At 43.7% G+C, this 14,343-nt stretch overlaps 1 protein-coding gene across 1 annotated transcript in view; it reads right to left on the bottom strand.

The window, feature by feature from the left end:
* RALBP1 (ralA binding protein 1) overlaps positions 1 to 13,549 on the bottom strand; it is a 61,407-nt gene extending 47,858 nt beyond the window's left edge. The window contains exon 1 of the mRNA XM_037982508.2: positions 13,378 to 13,549. The gene's annotated coding sequence lies outside the window, so the exon portion shown is untranslated. The remainder of the gene's footprint in view (positions 1 to 13,377) is intronic.
* Between the last annotated feature and the right edge of the window lie 794 nt (positions 13,550 to 14,343).

Raw genomic sequence — 14,343 nt, 5'->3', positions numbered from 1 at the left:
GCTTGTAAGGAAAGTTCTAGTCACACAATAACAGCTTTATAACTGACAAGTATACCTCCTTTTAAACATCGGCAATGGTGTACAGTTTTATTTTCAACCTATCACAGTACCTGGTTCTCAATTTTTAGTGCTTCTGAACTAATTTAACCTTCGCTTGTTGACAGACTGCCACGGTTCACCACAGCGTGGTGCCAACTCTAGAAGCAATTCCAAACGACTTCTGCCAGAGTATTTTTGTTTTCAATAACATTTTATGCAAAAGCTTCATAAAACAATTATATAAACTTTCAAGGCGACCAGTTTGAAAAACTTCCCTCAAATATAAAGAAACAGGCTCAGTGCCTGCTACACAGTAGGTGACAGCAAATACTGATTCCCTTCCTGTACGTATTACTTCCTCATGACGGTTTAGAATAGAATATTTACATGTTCACACATACTACTTGCATGTATATAAAACATCTCTGGAAGAATATACAAGGAAATATTAAGTTTTTATCCCTTCAAAGAGATCTCAGCTGAGAAAAGGGTAAAGGGGGAGAGACAGTTTAACCTTTATGTACCATGGGTATTATCTTTTTCAAAATAAACTAAATTTTAAATGTTTTTAACTAAAAAGACAGTCATATTATTTATATCTCACCCAGATGCCTATCCATCTGTAAAGAAACTAGGAAATATAGCAATGGAGTCAAAATGTCCAATTTCATCAAAAAGTTACACATATGCAAAGAAAACAAGAAGGAATGATCCATTTTTTTTTAAAAAAAAAAAAAGCAATCACAGAAACTGTTCCAGGCCAGGCACAGTGGCTCACGCCTGTAATCCCAGAACTTTGGGAGGCCAAGACAGCAAAATTGCTTGAACCTAGGAGGCGGAGGTTGCCGTGAGCCAAGATTGCGCCACTGGATTCCAGCCTGGGCTACGGAGCAAAACTCTGCCTCACAAAAAAAGAAAAAAAAGGAAACTGTCCCTAAGGATGCCCAGACACTGACTGGACTTACCACATAAGAACTTTAAATCAACTATTTTAAGTATGTTCTAAAGCTAAAAGAAACCATGTCTTAAAAACTGAAGGAAAGCAAGAGAACTTGGTTTCACCAAAAAGAGAGTACTGATAAAGAGAATTTTTTAAAAAATCTAATAGAAATTGTAGAATTGAAAAGTACAATAACTGAGATGGAAAATTCACTAGAAGGGCTCAACAGCTTATTTGGGCAGGCAGAACAAAGAACCAGTGAACATACAGAATCCCTTAAACAGAACCTAAGAGATATATGGGAGGCTGAGGCAGGCAGATCACTTGAGCCTAGGAGTTCAAGACCAGCCTGAGTAACATGGCAAAATCCCATCTCTACAAAAAATATTAAAAAAAAAAAATCAGCTGGATGTGGTGGTGCACACCTGTGGTCTCAGCTACTCAGAAGGCTAAGGTGGGAAGATCACTTAGGCCCATGAGGTGGAGGTTGCAGTGAGCTGAGATCACACACCACTGCACTCCAGCCTGGGCAACAGAGCAATGAGACTCTGTCTCAAAAAAAAAAAAAAAGAAAAGAAAAGAAAAAAATTAAGACACTCCTAGATTAAGAAAAACTGACAGAACTCACTGCTAGTAGACCTACCCTATTAAAAAAATATGCTAAAGGGAGTCCACCATGCTGATATGAAATAACACTAACTAGACGATACTCAAATCCACATGAATAAAGAACACTAGTAAAGGTAATTAGAGTCAGGCATGATGGCTCATGCCTATAATCCCAACAGTTTGGGGGGCCAACGTGAATCACTTGAGCCCAGGAGGTCAAGGCTGCAGTAAGCCATGATCATGCCACTGCACTCCAGCCTAGGCAACAGAGCAAGACTTTGTCTCAAAAAAAAAAAAAAAAAAGTATGTAGGTAAATATTAAAGAGAGTATAAATGTATTTTGTTTGTATTTCTTTTTTATCCTATCTGAGTTAAATAACTGCATAAAGCAATAATTGTAAATCAGTGTTGATGAGCATACAACGTATAAAGATGTAATTGTGGCAGTAACAGCATAAAGAGGGTACGACTACATAGGAATAAAGTTTTCTACACTATTAAAATTACATTGATATTAATCTGAACTAGATAGTTATAAATTAAGATATTAATTGTAATCCCAGGTCAACTACTATGAACATATATAACATATGAAACATAAAGGAATTAGAACGATACAATGAAAAGTATCTAACACAAAAGGAGGCAGCAATGGAAGAATTGAGGAACAAAAAAAATATATCAAAAACAAATAGCAATATGGCAGAAGTTCTTTCTTATCAGTAATATGTAAATAAATCAAACTCCTCAATTAAAAGATAGTTATTGGCAGACACATTTAAAAACCAAGATGCAATTGTAGACTGTCTATAGAGACTTTAGATTCGAAGACAGAAATAAGCTGAAAGTAAAAGGATAGTAAGATACTCCAGGCTGGGCACAGTAGCTCACACCTGTAATCCCAGCACTTTGGGTGACCGAGGCGGGTGGATTATGAGGTCAAGAGATGGAGACCATCCTGGCCAACATGGTGAAACCCCGTCTCTACTAAAAATACAAAAATTAGCCGGGCATGGTGGCACGTGCCTGTAGTCCCAGCTACTCAGGAGACTGAGGCAGGAGAATTGCTTGAACCCGGGAAGCGGAGATTGCAGTAAGCCAAGATCGTGCAGCTGCACTCCAGCCTGGCGACAGAGCAAGACTCCGTTTAAAAAGGAAGAAAGAAAGAAAAAGATATTCCACACAAACAGTAACCAAAAGGAAGCCAGAAAGTCTATGCTAGGCCGGGTGCGGTGGCTCACGTCAATAATCCCAGCACTTTGGGAGACTGAGGCAGGTGGATCACCTGAGGTCAGGAGTTTGAGACCAGCCTGGCCAACATGGCGAAACTCTGTCTCTACTAAAAATATAAAAATCAGCCAGGCATGGTGGCACATGCCTGTAGTCCCAGCTACTACGGCGGCTGAAGCTGGAGGATTGCTTGAACCTGGGAGGCAGGGTTGTGGTGAGCCGAGATCGTGCCACTGCACTCCAGCCTGGGCAACAGAGTGAGACTCCATCTCAAAAAAAGATAAAAATAAAAGAAAGTCTATGCTAATACCAAACAATATAGACTCTCTCTTAAATATTATATAATGATAAATAGGTAAATCCATCAACAAGATACAACAATTGTAAACATATATTGCACATAACAACAGAGCCTCCAAAAGATACAAAACAAAAACTGACAGAACTGAGAGGCAAAAGAGGCAGTTCAATGATAAACGGAGACTCCAATACTTCCTTTTCAATAATGGATAGACTAGAGTGAAGATCAACAATGAAAAAGAAGACTTGAACAACACTATAAACCAACTAGACCTATCAGACAACTATAGAACACCCCACCCAAAGGCAGTGTAATACAAATCCATCTCAAGTGCACATGGAACAGTCTCAGGACAGACCATATGTTAGGCAATAAAACATGCCTCAATAAACTGTAAAAGACTAAAATCATACAAAGTACATTCTCTGATCACAATGAAATGAAACTGAAAATCAGTAACAGACAAAATGTTGAAAACTTCAAAAACATGTAGATAATTAAGCAACACATTTGACAAACACTCAACAAGGTACTCAACAAACTAGGAACAGAAGGAACATCCTTAAACCAATACAGGGTATCAATGAAAAACCCACAGCTGCTAGGCATGGTGGCTCATGCCTATAATCCCAGCATTTTGAGAGGCCGAAGCAGAAGCTTGAGCACAGGAGCTCGAGACCAGCCTGGGCAACATAGTGAGACCCTGTCTCTATAAAGTATACAAAAATTAGCCAGGCATAGTGGCTCATGCCTGTAGTCCCAGCTACTCAGGAGGCTGAAGTGGGAGTATCACAAGAGCCTGGGAGGTCAAGGCTGCAATGAGCCATAACTGCACCACTGCACTCCAGCCTGGGTGACAGAATGAGACCGTGTCTCAAAAAAAAGAAAGAAAAATCCACAGTTAACATTATACTAAATGGTAAAAGACTGGAAGCTTTCCTCCTAAGATAAGGAACAAGACAGGGAAGTCTGTTATTGTCACTTTCATTTAGCATTGTATGGGAAATTCTAGCCTGGGCAATTAGGAAGGAAAAATAAATAAATAAAAGATAACCATATAGGAAAAGAAGACGTAAAACTATCTCTATTTACAGACAGCATGATCTTATACACAAAACTCAAAAAAATACACTAGAAAACTATGGGAACTAATAAGGAGTTCAGCAAAGTCACACGATATAAGGTGACAGAAAATAAATTGTATATCTAAACATTAGGCAATAAACATTGTGAAAAACAAATTTAAAAAACAATTTCATTTGCAACAGCATCCAAAAAAATAAATAGAAATAAATTTAACCAGGGAAGTGAAAGACTTGACCCTGATAACTACAAACATTGCACAAGAAATTAAAGACAAACTAAGTAACTGAAAAGACATCCCATGTTAATGGATTGGAAGACTTAATATTTTTAAAACAGAAATACTACCCAAAGTGTTTTACAAATTCAATGCAATCTCTATTAAAATTCCAATGACTTTTTTTTACAGAAATGGATCCTCAGTTTCATATGGAATTGCAAGGGACCCTGAATAGCCAACAAATATTGGAAACAGCAAAGTCGAAGAATTCACACATTTCAATTTCAAAATGTACTACACAGCTACAGTAATCAATATAGCACATGGTGCCTGGCATAAGGATAGCTATATCAACCAACAGAATCAAACCAAGAGTCCAGGGGAAAAAACCCAGACATTTGTGGTCAACTGATTTTTCAACAAGGATGTCAGGACCACTCAATCAGGAAATAATGATCTCTTCAACACATGAGGATGGGACAACTAGATTACCACATGCAAAAAAGTGGACCCCCTCTGGCAGGGCACAGAGGTTCACGCCTGTAATCCCAGCACTTTGGGAGGCCAAGGTGGCTGGATCACTTGAGGCCAGGAGTTCCAGACTAGCCTAGCCAATGTGGTGAAATCCCCTCTCTACTAAAAACACAAAAATTGGCTGGGCGTGGTAGCACACGCCTGTAATCCCAGCTACTCAGCAGGCCGAAGCATGAGAATCGCTTGAACCTGGGAGACGGAGGTTGCAGTAACCTGAGATTGTGCCACTGCACTCCAGCCTGAGCGACATTCTGTCTCAAAAAAAAAAAAGGGGGGGGGACCCCTATCTCACACCATCTGAAAATATGGACCAACAACTGAATATAAGAACTAAAACCATAGAACTCTTAGAAGAAAGTATGGAGTAAATCTTCATTCCTTGGATTTGGCAATGTAGACATGACACCAAAAGCCTGTGTAACAAACAAACAAACAAAAAAAACAGATAAATTATACTGTAAAATTTAAACTTTTAATGCATCAAAAGGATATTATCAAGAAAGTGAAAAGACAACCCAGAAAACAGAAGTATTTGTAAATCATACATCCGATAAGCATGTAGTAACCAAACATACAAAGAACCATTTCAATAACAAACAATACAATTTAAAAATGGACAAAGGACTTCAGTAGGTATTTCTACAAAGCGAATATACACATGGCCAATAAGCACATGAAAAGATGTTCAACATCTTAGCCGCCAGGAAAATGAAAATCTAACCCTCAACATAATACCACTTCACATCAAGATAGCTAAAATTTAAAAAAGCAAATGGTAAGTATTGGCAAAGATGTAGAGAAATTGAAGAATTGGATTATAAAATGGTGCAGTCGCTTTGGGAAATAATTTGGCAGTTCCTTAAACTGTTAAACAAGAGTTACCACATGAGCTGTTTTCTGTCAACACTTCTGACACCACATGTGGAAGTGTTTTTCCATCCCAATACAGTTTTCCAACTTTCCAGACACCAACTGAGTGCCCTATCATTCAGTTCTGACACTAACTGCCCAGAGTTTATGTCAGACTCCACAGGCTCAGTTCCACAAGACTACCTTCACTTCAGTCACCAGCCATAAGCTGCCACTGCCACCTGTACTTCTGACCAAATAGCTATCAATCGGGGTTCCCACAACCCCCTCCTCATGCTCAATAATTTGCAAGAATGGCTCACTGAAACTCAGGCAAACACTTTACTTATGCCTATCAGTTTATTATAAAGGATAAAAATAAACAACCAAATCAAAAGGCACAAGGGTGAGGCTAAGATGGGTTCCAAGTATAAGAGTTTCTGTCCCATGAAGTTGAAGCAACACCTTCCCAGCATAAGGATGCATTCACCAACCCAGAATTTCTCTGAAACCCACTGTTTAGAAGATTTTATGGAAGTCCCATGGTAATTGAACTCAAAGCCCAGTCCTCACTACCACCACCTCACCCATCCAGGGGTGGGACTGCAAGTTCCAGCTCTCTAATCCACACAGTTGGTCCTTCTGGCAACCAGCTTCCATCCTGAACTTGTCTAGGGGTCTACCAAGAATCACTTTATTAGCATAAATTCAGATGTGACTGAAAGAGACTTATTACAAATACCAAAATATGCTCTATTACCTCTACTACTCAGGAAGTTCCAAGGATCTTTGAAGTTCTGGGCTAGGAATCAGAGACAAAGACCAAATATATATTTCTTATTGTATAATATCACACCCAGCAATTCTGCTCCTCGGCATATACACAAGAGAAATGAAAACATATGCCCACACAAAAACTTGTACATGAATGTTCACACCAGCATTATTCACAATAGTCAAAAAGGAGAAACAACTTAGATGTCCAACTAATATAAACAGATAAATGAAATGTGGTATACCCAGATAGAGAGTACTGTTTTGCAATAAAAAATATGAAGTACTAATATATCCTACAATATGGATGAACCTTGAAAACATTAAGTGAGGGAAAGCAGTTGCAAAAGATCACATGTATGGTTTCCTTTATATGAAATATCCAGAATGTCTGAAATATCAAGAGATACAGAAGGAGATTAATGAGGGCAGGGGAAATAGTGAGTAACTACTGCTAATGGGAAGCAGGTTTTTTGGGGAAGTAATGAAAATGTTCTAAAATTGACTGTGGTGATGGCTGTACAACTCTGTATATACAGACTGTCCCCAACATACAATGTTTCACGTTGGGATTTTTCAGCTTTACAATGGTATCCATATAATCATTCTGTTTTTCACTTTCAGTATTCAATAAATTAGATGAGATAATCCACACTTCATTATAAAATAAACTTTGTGTTAGAGAATTTTGTAGGTTAATGTAAGTGTTCTGAGAATGTTTACAGTAGGCGAGGCTAAGCTATGATGTTAGGTGCATTAAACGCATTTTCCACTTACAATATTTTCAAATTGCTATGGGTTCATCAGGATGTAACTGTGTCAGAAGTAGAGAAGCATCTGCAGTAAAAACCAACGAGGCTGGGCGTGGTGGCTCATGCCTGTAAGCCCAGCACTTTGGGAAGCCAAGAGAAGTGGATCACTTGAGCCCAGGAGTTTGAGACCAGCCTGGGCAATATGGCAAAACCCTGTCTCTACAAAAAAATACAAAAACTTAGCCAGACATGGTGGCACACACCTGTAGTCCCAGGTACTCAGGAGGCTGAAGTGGGAGGATCATCTGAGCCTGGGAAGTCAAGCTGCGATGAGCTGTGGCTGCACCACTGCACTCGGCATGGGCAACAGAGTATGACTCTGTCCCAAAAAAAAAAAAAAAAAAAAAATTAAGTCACACAGACCAATGAATAAATACATGCCTACATACCAATGAATTGTACAATTTAAAGGGGTGAATTTTATGGGTACATTAATTATATTTCAATAAAGCTGTTTTAAAAAAGAAAAGCAGGTTCAAGTCTTTGCCATGTTAACAATCTCTCTCAACCCTTTATCACCCTCTGCTACCACCACTTTCTATTATCCCCTTCATGGCAAAAATTGATTTATGTAAATAATCTACCTATGCTTTTCCACTCTCTAACCTCAACTTCTCAACTCAATGAAACCTACCTCCTCCCCCAACCATTCTATCAAAACTGTTCTCACATAGTTATCAAATTGAATAACCTCCTCAATATCAAATCAATAGACTCTTAATAACGTGTTTCGCTCAACTTTTCAAAGCATTTAAAAGTATGGTTTTCCTTTTTTTTAGGCCAGGGTCCCACTCTGTCACCCATGCTGCAATGCAGTGGCACAATCACAGCTCACTGCAGCCTCAACCTCCCAGGATCAAGGGATCATCCCACCTCAGCCTCCTTGGTAGCTGGGACCACAGGTGTGCACCACCAGAGTCAGCTAATTGTTTTTAATTTTTTTGCAGAGACGCTAGTCTCCCTATGTTGTCCAGGCTGGTCTCAAACTCTTTGGCTCAAGCAAATCCTCCCATCTCAGCTTCCCAAAGTGCTGGGATGACAGGCGTGAGCCACTGTGCCTGAGGTTTTCCTTTTTTAAAAAAATATTAATTTATATTTTTTGAGAGTTGATTGTAAAGTATAACTTCCTTTAAAAATGATCCCAGCCCAATGCAGTGGCTCACACCTGTAATCCTAGCACTTGGGAGGCCAAGGCAGGCAGATCACTTGAGCCCAGGAGTTCAAGACCAGCCTGGGCAACAGGGCAAAACCCCATTCCTACCAAAAATACAAAAATGAGCCAGGTGTGGTGGTATGTGCCTGCAGTCCCAGCTGCTTGAGAGGCTGAGGTAGGAGGATGGCTTGAGCCCGGGAGATGGAGGTTGTAGTGAGTTGTGATGGTGCCAGATCCCATTTTGGCTTCTATGACATTTTCTCATTATTTCTCTACATCTCCAAACACTTAGGGAATTTCCTTTTCCAGCTCTTCTTCTATCTAGCTTTAAATGTTCTCCACGGCCTATTTCCAGAACTATTTTATGTCAACAAACTCTTCGTATTTGGTATTATCTAAATCAAAGAATTCAGATACCACTCATAACATAGCCTGTTATATTGTACTCCAAATCCACATTCACAATTCCAAAGCAGATGATTCCACCTGGATGTTTCACAGACAACTTCCACTCAATATGTTCAGAAGCTAAAATACTACTTCTCCTCCTTCCTGAATTCCCTGTCTCAGTATATTTTACCATTGTCTATTCAATCACCCAAGTTAAAATCCAAGTCATCTTATTCTACTATTTTCCCCTCACTCCCCATATCCAACTATTGCTGAATCCTATGAATTCTACTTTCTAAATATTTCTATTTCCCTCCTCCTCCATATCCCCTCTAACATTGCCTAAGTCTGGACCCTTATTTCTCACTTCAATTACTGCAAAAACCTCCTAAATAGTCTTTCTACATCCATTCTTACCTTCTCTCCATCCCTTCTCAAATTCTTACTCTACAATTCCAGAATGATCTTTCTAAAATAAAAATGTTGGCCGGAACGGTGGCTCACACTTGTAATTCCAGCACTTTAGGAGGCCAAGGCGGGTGGATTGCCTGAGCTCAAAGTTTAAGAACAGCCTGGGCAACAGAGCAAAACCCCATCTCTACCAAAAAAAAAAAAAAAAAAAAACTAGCCAGGTGTGGTGGCCTCCACCTGTGGTCCCAGCTACTCGTGAAGCTGAGGTGTGAGGATCGCTGGAGCCCGGGAAGTCGAGGCTGCAATGAGCCATGATGGAGGGTGGTGAGTGTCACTTCATTTCAGCCTGGGTGACACAGTGAGACCTTATCTCAAAAAAGTAAAAAAATAAAATAAAAATCATATAATGTCTCCTTTTTCATTAAAATACATAAACCCTATTATTACCTACAGGAAAAAATAGTAAGGTCCTTGGAACAGCATGCAATACTTTTGAGGATCTGTGCAACCTCATCTTCTGCTACTTATCACCACAACTAATGCTACAGCTACAGAAAACAACTTCCATCCTCTTCCATATTCTGTGCTGACTGCACCCCTGGCCCGCGCCTTTCCACCTGCTGCGCCCCAGGACACCCCGGCTGCGGGCGCCCCCAGGGAGCGGCTGGCCCTGACTGAGGCCGGCAGCACACCCTTCTGCGCCTGAGGCAGCCGAGCCCCTAGCTCAGGCAGATGGCGCCGACTCTTTTTTTACTGAGTTTCCAGAGGAAGACTAGCCCAGCTACCGCGAAGCCGCCAACCCACCGCAGCGGGGCTTCTGAACTCGGACTCCTGGGATCATGGACAGCACGGGGCTGCCACACCGGGGCCTCCACCACCTGGGCCTGAGCCCCGCCGGGCCATTCCCAAACTTGAGACGCGGAAGGAGAGACTCTCGGAGCAGAAGAGGCCATCCTGAAGCATAAAGTTTACGTCAAAAGTTTACATGGAGAAGGCGGTTCCGCTCTGAAGCGTGGTCTGCTGTCCTTTTGGGTGGTGTTGGTTGTGAAGCCTCCTGGGCCTGCTGGTCCTCCGATTTCATCCTCAGGACATAATGCTCACCAACAGCACTCGCACTGAGTTGACACTCGTGTAGTCTTGACTCCATATGTTTTTAAAAATGTATGTTCACACCAATAATTGCCTACTTCAGAGGTTAATATAACAAAACCAATAAAACCGACTGGCGGTGTTTGTATTGGAAAAAAGGTGTTCCATGTTCTTTCTCACCTACGTTTCTGTCCAACTTTCCCTCTAAAAGTTCCTTCCCCACCCCTGCCCCAGCCCCGCAATTTCTGCATCAGTCATGACTAAGCCTTATTTAAGCTTAAGGACATAAAATATACAGTACCTAATGCAGTGCCTGACCTATATAGCAGAGGGTTAAAAATGGGCTTAGCTGGCTTAGGTCTCTTCTTTGTCCTCTCGATGACTCCTATTACAAGTAAAAATTGTAATGACTTCGATGGTCTGCAAGATCCATAATTTGGTCTCTGCCTATCTCCCCAGTTTCAGGTCTTGCCACCACCCTGTATTACACTTGCTATTTTTGCAGATGCTATTCTGTAACTTTAGACTCCCATGCTTTTTCTCACACTGCTCCTACCTAAATGCCCATTCTTTCTACGCCTCTACACTTCTTATTTTCATAACCTTCTACATAGTTTTTTTCCTTAGTTTACCTCTTCTTCAGCTCTCCTTTTCTTCACTTTAAGAAACTGACCACGGAGATCAAGACCATCCTGGCTAACCCGGTGAAACCCCGTCTCTACTAAAAAAATACAAAAATCTAGCCGGGCGAGGTGGCGGGCGCCTGTAGTCCCAGCTACTCGGGAGGCTGAGGCAGGAGAATGGCGGAAACCCGGGAGGCGGAGCTTGCAGTGAGCTGAGATCCGGCCACTGCACTCCAGCCTGGGCGACAGAGCGAGACTCCGCCTCAAAAAAAAAAAAGAAACTGACCACTATCTCCTTTGTACATCCACTGTACCCGCACGCGTTCTTCAATCAAAACAATCTTGTACTTGTTGACAGTGAAAGAAAGAGATAAGGTTCAACTACCCTTGAAGGCAGGAACATTGCCGTATGTATCTTTAAGTCCTCTTCACCTGGTCGCAGTACTTTCTACATAGTAATTCCTGTGCTCTAAACAATCTGCATTTTTCCTTGTATCCTCTTATATAAACTAACATAAGTTTCTATCAGGGATCTCTCAAAACAGAAATAATATTCTTTTGGGTTACATTCTGGGCCCGATTTCTTCTTGCCAAGCAAACAACTATGCAAATATAACTGTGCAAATTAAGGTTATTATGCACTTTCTGATAACACTTTTCTATTCTAAATTAGGGGAGAAATAGTCCCAATAAGATCTATAATTAGAAACAATATTTTGAAGAGATAGCAAACTAAGTTGTATTACATTGTATTACATTGTTTCGAGATACCTTGTTTAAAGAGTTACTTCTCAAAAGCTACTGTTGGGCAGGTGTGCTGGCGCAGGCCTGTAATCCCAGCGCTTTGGGAGGCCTAGGTGGGCAGATCACCTGAGGTCGGGAGTTCAAGACCAGCCTGACCAACATGGAGAAAATCTGTCTCTACTAAAAATATAAAATTAGCCAGGCGTGATGGTGCATGTCTGTAATCCCCTCGGGAGGCTGGGGCAGCAGAATCGTTTGAACCCGGGAGGTGGAGGTTGTGATGAGCTGAGATCATGCCATTGCACTCCAACCTGGATAACAAGAGCCAAACTCCGTCTCAAAAAATAAAAAATAAAAAACAATGCTACTGTTAACTAATCTACTCCACTTGGATCCACCAGATACTTTGAATGAGAAGGGGGAACCACTCTACTGACCTTCCTAACCCTACTACTGCCACTCCAGCTTAACAGTAATTACCTTCACAAAGACAGAAAGGAGTTATCAAATCACCAAAATAACTCTAAAAACAGAAAGTGAGGTGATCTTTCTTACTCACAGTCCCACTTATTCATTTAGAAGTGCCGAGCACCAAAACAAACCTTATCACATATTCAGTATTTCGTGAATAACTGCCAAGTATGATGTAATACTCCCCAAAGTACTGCAGCCTTAGGACACGACCACTCCACTAAATAAAAAATTCAGCGAAAGCTTTTCTAACAAGGCTGGACGGTGCACTAACTCAACGGCCAAACGGCTGCACTTCCTGTACATGCACGTTCAAAACACCTCGAATTAACATGCTAGGGACCTTGAAGAACTGTACTAGGCCTTGCTCAAGAGGAAGGCTTTGTAATACTGAATCCCAAAAGTTGAAGCAGCAGAATTACTTCAGGGAAGACGCAGGTGTGAAATATTCCGTAAAACCCATTTCACTCTCACTACGATCAGGTTTTTAAAAAGAGGGAGAAAACTGACCTCAATTAAGAGCATTTTGGCAACACACATAGTTCAACATGAGTTGTGAAAAGAAATCTCAACTCCATCCAGATCTGTCCGTCCATTCCCACGGAAACCTGAAGGAAGGACCGCAGCACCAAAGGCGTCCACTGCTCAGTGCCAGCGGTGGGCGACACCAGGAGCCTGTCCTGGTCCCCTGGGTAAGCCCCGGAGCCTGACCACTATGCCGGGCACGATCCAACCGTGAGGGCTGGATCCCCTCACCTCTGTCCAGGCGCCCCCCAAGAGCTTCCCCGAGGCCTGGGGACTCCTAACTCTCCACCCCCGGCCCCCGAGAGCACCACAAACGCGGACGCCACGAAGGGAGGCCCGTCGGCCAGTGGGAGGGACGCACGGCCAGGGGGGCGAAAACTGGGGCGAAGCTTTCCCGGGGGGAACCGACGCCGGGGGCAGCCACGCCCCCCACCCCCAACTTCAAACCCGAGGGCTGCGAGCACCGAGCCCCACACGCTGCCTGACAGACGCAGGCGCGAGGCCGGCGCGGGAGAGGGCTCCTCGGGCACTCCAGGGGCATCGCCGCGACCCTCGCACGCGACCGCTCCCTGGGACTGACCTGTGCCTGCCGCCGCGCGACCGCCCGCCCCGCCGCAGCCTCCGCCTCCTCGCGCTCACTCTGCCGCCGCAGCCACCGGAGCCGCCTCCTGCGCTGCGCCCCAGGCCGGCCTCGGGCGCCCCATTCCCACCCCGCCCAGCCTCCGCCTGTTTACAATGATTGGGACGGAACAGGACGAGCCGGTCCAGCGCGCACGCGCATTCCCTCCTCCCGCCGCAGCCGGCTTCCCGGATCCTCCTCTCCGCTCAGACGGCTGAAGCCGACAAGGGCAGGCGCCCTGTGCTCTCGCGCGGGTCGCGCTGGGAGGCGTAGTTCCCGAGGCCCCGGCATCCAACTAGCCAGAAGGCCTCTTGCCAAGGAAGCAAACTACAACACCCAGGAGGCACCGCGCCTCCTTCGTCCCCAGGCTCGCTGAGGCGACTAAAGAAGAGCGCGAGAGAACGCGCCGAGCGCCAGTGCTCTGCAGGCGCCTGCGCAGTCGCTGGCCTTGCGGGTTGCGGGGACGGACACTTACCCCGGTGTGGTGCTGGCAAAGGTATCTCGTGGGCATGTCCTGCAACGGCCCCGAGGATGGAGCGAGCTTTCCTCTCCACGCTCTGGCCAGCCTGCGCCTCAGCTCCCGAAGTTGGGAACTTTCCTTGCGCCAGCGTGCTTTCGTCGTTCTAACCAGTTAAACCGGCCTGGGGGCCGCCCGGCCTGCCCGTGGGTGGGGCGGCTGCCCCGCCTTCGACTGGGTGTGGGGTTGGAGGAAGGAGCGCCGTAGGCCTGTAGGGAGAGGCGGGAATAAACCTCTGTCGGGAACATCCACGGAATTCCTGAAGCGGGTGTGGGCTTCTGCGGGGCTCCAGCGCGCCCCCGGCCCAGCAGTTAGGGAGCAGCCCAGCCCGTGTTTGGCTGGCAGTAGAGATAACTGAATTTCTTCGAGAAGCCTTTCACCCAGGCTTGTTGAGTTGCTCTGCTAATGCA

Source organism: Chlorocebus sabaeus, chromosome 18, assembly GCF_047675955.1.
Source record: "Chlorocebus sabaeus isolate Y175 chromosome 18, mChlSab1.0.hap1, whole genome shotgun sequence".
NCBI lineage: Eukaryota > Metazoa > Chordata > Mammalia > Primates > Cercopithecidae > Chlorocebus > Chlorocebus sabaeus.
Note: the sequence above shows the minus strand (reverse complement) of the source record. Positions and strands in the feature narration are given on the sequence as shown.